Raw genomic sequence first — 5481 nt, forward strand, 5'->3', positions numbered from 1 at the left:
CTTTCTTATTGTTATAGTTAATATAAACCCTCTCTTAACTCCTTTCCACAGTACCAGACGTAACGTTGGATAAGGACGAATTAATGAAAAACTACCAGTAGCATTACTGCAATCTTCTGTTGTGAAATAGTTTGACCTGCGTAGAATTAACCGTAGAATGTGAGTATTTAACAGTGAAGAAGAGTAGGATGGGATGAGCAGGGCTGTATTTAGAATCTACGAGGCTCCCAGCAGATCTCACCAGAGAGTCACCTCTATGTTCTGATTCTTCGAAGGTTGGAACCTAAGGGATTAGAAATGCATGTGGTATTGCTTCAACTCGATGAATTTACCTTTTGTTTCCAATAATCAGATCAGCAAAAAGACCTAGGAAACTAACTAATAAAAGTCTATTAATTTTTTAATAATATTAGGGGTCTTAGGTCAGGACCAGACATTTTTATTTCTTTAGGGTTGAGTAAAAAAAAAATTTGAACTTCGGGTATTGGATCGAAATTGGATCTAGGATCACCACAAAGTCATTCAAGTTTTACACCTCTACACATTTATGCCAAAATTTATCATAAAATGGACCAAAATTACATGAGTTATCATACAAATTTGAACGAAAAGTGTTTTTGGCCTCTGGGGACATCAAAATATTAAAAGTAAATCGGTCAAGAGTCGTCTAGATCTTTCAGTGCCGCCTTCGGTAATAGCTTCTTCCCTAAAAAAAATTCGCTAAAAGTTCTTCACACGGTCTACACAAACGACCTATACGTTTTGTTTCCTCAACAGGTGGACCTACAGGCTTAGGTGGTCAGAGTAAAAAACTCAAGATTCATGAGGCATGAGGACGAAAAATTGAATAGCTTTTTTTGTATTCAAGGTCTTTTATACGATAAGGCTAACTTGGTTTAAAGGATGATCACAAAAAAGTGGAGACTTGCTCTAGTACTGTCATTCCTGAAAGACAACACAAAAAAGGAAACCAAAGTTAAGTTTTTTTTGAAGTCAATGCATGACTGCTCACTTTGCTCACTAGTACCTGGGGCCCACTCTGTGATGCCATCCTTTACTACTTCCTTCACCATTTCTTACGTCATGGACCTGTTTCCTTCCCTTCTCATAGCATTTAAGTATTACAGATACATTAATCTAACTGCCACAAACGGTTCCCACACTATGCGATGCTATACTTTACTACTTCCTAATTCGTGGACCTGTTTTCATCTCTTTCCATAGCATTTTAGTATTTTAAATAAATTAATCTAATCGCCACAAACATTTCCCACACATGTTTCCATCCCTTCTCATAGCATTTAGTATTTCAATTTCAGATACATAATTCCAACTGTTACAATTAATTGGTTTCCAGTTCCAAGACTCCACACTACTCGCCTTTACTATTTCCTTCACCTCTTCCTACGTCGCGGACCTGTTTCCCCCCCTTCCCATTGCATTTTAAGATTGCAGATACCTTAATCTAATCCTCATAAACAGTTCCCACCTTCCGGACTGCTCGCCTTGACTACTTCCTTCACCACTTCCTACGTCTCGGACCTGTTTTCCTCCCTTCCCATAGCATTTTAAGATTGTAGATACCTTAATCTAATCGTCATAAACAGTAACCACACTCTGGACTACGCCTTTACTACTTCCTACACCACTTCCTACGTTGCGGTCGCGGACCTCTGGTTCCCTCCCTTCTCATAGCATTTTAGGATTGTACCTTAATCTAATCGTCATAAACAGTTCCCACACTCCAGACCGCTCACCTTTACTATTTCTTTTACCACTTCCTACGTCACGGACCTGTTTCCTTACCTTCCCATATAGCATTTTAGAATTGCAGATACTTTAATCTAATCGTCATAAACAGTTCCCGCACTCAGGATAGCTCGCATTGACTACTTCCTTCACCACTTCCTACGTCGCAGACCTGTTTCCTTACCTTTCCATAGCATTTTAGGATTTCAGATACCTTACCATCCTTATGGAACAGCTGAAGCCACTTTTATTGTTAGTTCTGTCTGGTTTTCTGTAGATGTCGTGTTTTGTTTACAATTGGTTTCTATTATTTTAGGGTTATTTTCTCATTATTTTTGTCTCACTGTTTGGTTATATAGCCAACGAACGATAGTAATATAGTACGGTAATATAGTGAACGAGTTATCCTTTATGATTAAATAGTATTATTTGGTTAAACGAGGTTTTAATTTACCTAACAAGAAACAAATTGTAAACAAAGCACGACATCTACAGAAAACCAGACAGAACTAACAATAAAATTGGCTTCAGCTGTTCCATAAGGATGGGAAATCTACCTTAATCTAATCGTCATAACAGATCCCACACTCCACACTGTTAAGTTAGCCTTTACTTCGATGTATCGAGTAAGCCTCAGTATAATCATTGCTCAATAGTAACAAGTGATTTTTGCTTTTGTACTGTATTTTGTAATTTCTAGTATACTGTGGGTAGATGCAAGGCCATACTAGAAAAAACGCCTTTATGATCACATGTGTTACAACTAACAAGTCTTTTGTTTACTTTTTCCTTGTTATTTAATTCAACCAACATGGTTACTTAGCAACCCATAAGACTAATGTTAATAAAATGTGAATTTCAGTTTTATTTTTCTACGTAATTAGATTTTTGTTGGCAGTTCTAACTCGTTTTTAGGCCAAAAATAAACTATTTACAACATTTGAAGAAAATTGTCGGAGCCGTTTCGAGATCTTTCTGCAAGCAAGCATACATACAAACAAACATTGCTCGTATTAGAGTATAGGATTCCTTTGTCGTAAAAATCCCAAACCTGATGATATTTATATCTCAAAAAGTGTGAGATTTGGGCAGTGTGAAGTTCAGGGCAGTACCGTTGACTGTAAATCCTTAAGGATTTAAAGTCAACGGCAGTACACTTCTTGGACATCTCTGTCCAGCACCTATAGGGGGTTGAGAATGCACTGTAAGTGTAACTCTTTTTGACTTTTGATTGTTGTTGGGGGAATCTTGGAGATGACAAAAACCGATATTATCGCCCTCCCAGCAGGGGCACAACTTGGGGGGAGGGGGAAAGTAGCGCCGAGGGGTGTTATAGAACATCGCTCATATCTCATGAACTAGTTCTTTTCTTTTTTTAATTTTTTTAAAAGCTTTGGTCAACATATTGTCTACAATTTTGGTCTCACATCCATTATACTTAGCCACGTCTTTTATGTAGTTAAGCTCTTTATTATAATTTTCTTGGGACAGTGAGGTATTTAAGAGGCGATAAATCATTGAATTAAAAGCTTATTTTTTCTGTTCTGGAGGGTGATGAGAATCTTGAGTGACAAACCTATTGGTGTGGGTTGGTTTTCTGTAAATATCAAACTCGAGATTTTCATCACTCCGTAGGAGTACCGTAATACATCTAGAAATGAGATCTTCTTATCATTTTCAACCTCATAGGCTATGTGTATTTTATTGACGGATAAAAAGAGTTCAGTTTGTTGACAAAGTCATTAACGTTTTCTTTGTGATCAAAAACTGCAAATGAAATATGTCGTCTATGTACCTTAACCAGGTTAATGGAAAATATGCCATTACTTCTTTTGCTTTTGATTCAAAAGGACTCATAAATATATTTGCTATAAAATTTAGCCGTTCCTTCAGTTTGGGTATAAAAATTATTATTATATTCAAATGTGTTTTGGGACATACATAGATTTGTCAAAATTACATATTCATTACCTAATTATTTCTTTTGGTAGATTTAATGAAATGAGCCATTTTCTTAACAAGTGTCTCGTAATTGGAATCGGGACACTTGGATAAAGGGATACAACATCAAAAGAGACTAATTCATCTTTTTGAAGTTCAAATCTTTAATTTTATCTATTAACTCGTATCTGTTCTACAAAGGAAAAGATTTGTAGTAAACACTATAAATAATAGCAGCCTTTGAAAAATTATAAAATAGTGAGTATTTCCATTAGTTACATAATCTTTGAGTTGACGCTTAACTAATCGGAAATTGTGACTGTTATTCCTTTTTAAATAACTCCAGAAAAAAATACTTTGGTTTAATGAGCACCGTTTAACATTTAACCAACTACTTTTTTCTGTGTTGTTGTTCCTATCGAATATTAGTTCTATAATGAGGACGAGGACTGAGGAGGGGAGGACTGAGGAGTTAACGAACGAGTTAGCCTATAAGGCTTGGGATTTGAAGAAGAAGAAGAAGAAACCGCACCGATGTACATTTAATTTAATATCATGTAGCCCCTAAACGAATAAGTTTAGAGCAAAAATGTGAGGAGTAAAGTCTTAAAACTGCATCTAAAAAAAACTGTGTATTTTATGTATGTGTATTTTTTTAGGGATGTAGATGCAATTTTAAGATTTATTTACTCTTCACATTTTTGCTCTAAACTTACTTGTTTAGGGGTTACATGGTATTAAATGTACACCGGAAGTCTCTTTTTCATAGGCTGTAACTCCTAAACGAGTGGGTTTATGGAAAAAATATCAAGAACTAAATAGTTTTTAAATTGCATTTTTTTTCAAAATTTCTAAGTTGGCCGCCATGTTGGAAAATGGCGGCCATTTACATACATCTCATTTACTTATTTTTCAACATCTTTGAAAACAAGGGAATGTTCCCCATTTTAAGTTTACTGTAAACGATATCGTTTACAAGATCCTAATGGTGGCACAGTTAAATAAAACACCCTGTATACTGTATGAATTTAATCTAAAAGTGACTATTTTCAACCAATTTGCTCAATGTGGCGGGGCGGATGACGTCATCACTGGCAGCAGTTTTCCTCATTTAATCGGGTGTTTTAGAGCACAAATTAAATTAATTATTAAACTTATATATTGTTAGCACAAAATGAGCACTAAATCATGACACCATTTTCAACCGATTTGCTCAATGTGGCGGGGCGGATGACGTCATTACCAGCGGCAGTTTTTCCTCATTTACTCGGTTGTTTTTAGAGCACAAATTATAAAAACTATATATTGTTGTAGCACAAAATGAGCACTAAATTTCTATGTACAATACATTGTTAAATCCTTTGGTGGCGGGCTGAACGTGAAGTTAGCCCCGCCAACAGTTTTTATAATTGTTTGATGTGTTATTGTTGAGCACAATTTTTTTTATATATACCTTTGAGAAGCACAACATCAGCGGCACTAAATTATGGATATGTTTTTATAATTTGTACTCATTATGGTGGGGCCAACTTTACGGGGGTGACTGTAGTAATAATTATTATAGAGTTTCTGAGGTAAAAGAAAGTAAACTGTGAAGTGAATTGACTTCTGACTGACTGACTTCGATCTGATCTGACTTAACAATGGACTTAACTTGAACTTTTTTGGACTTGAGTTGACTCGTTGAACGTTGAAGTTTGAAGTGAGAAGTGAACTTGAACTGTGAAAAGGAAAAGAAGTGAGTGACTAGTTAAAGTGACTAAAAAAGTGACTAGCGTAGTGAGTCAAGTG

The sequence above is a fragment of the Macrosteles quadrilineatus genome, unplaced genomic scaffold (assembly GCF_028750875.1).
Source record: "Macrosteles quadrilineatus isolate MER2022 unplaced genomic scaffold, UCM_ALF_1.0 Scaffold_3__2_contigs__length_128488019, whole genome shotgun sequence".
Classification (NCBI taxonomy): Eukaryota; Metazoa; Arthropoda; class Insecta; order Hemiptera; family Cicadellidae; genus Macrosteles; species Macrosteles quadrilineatus.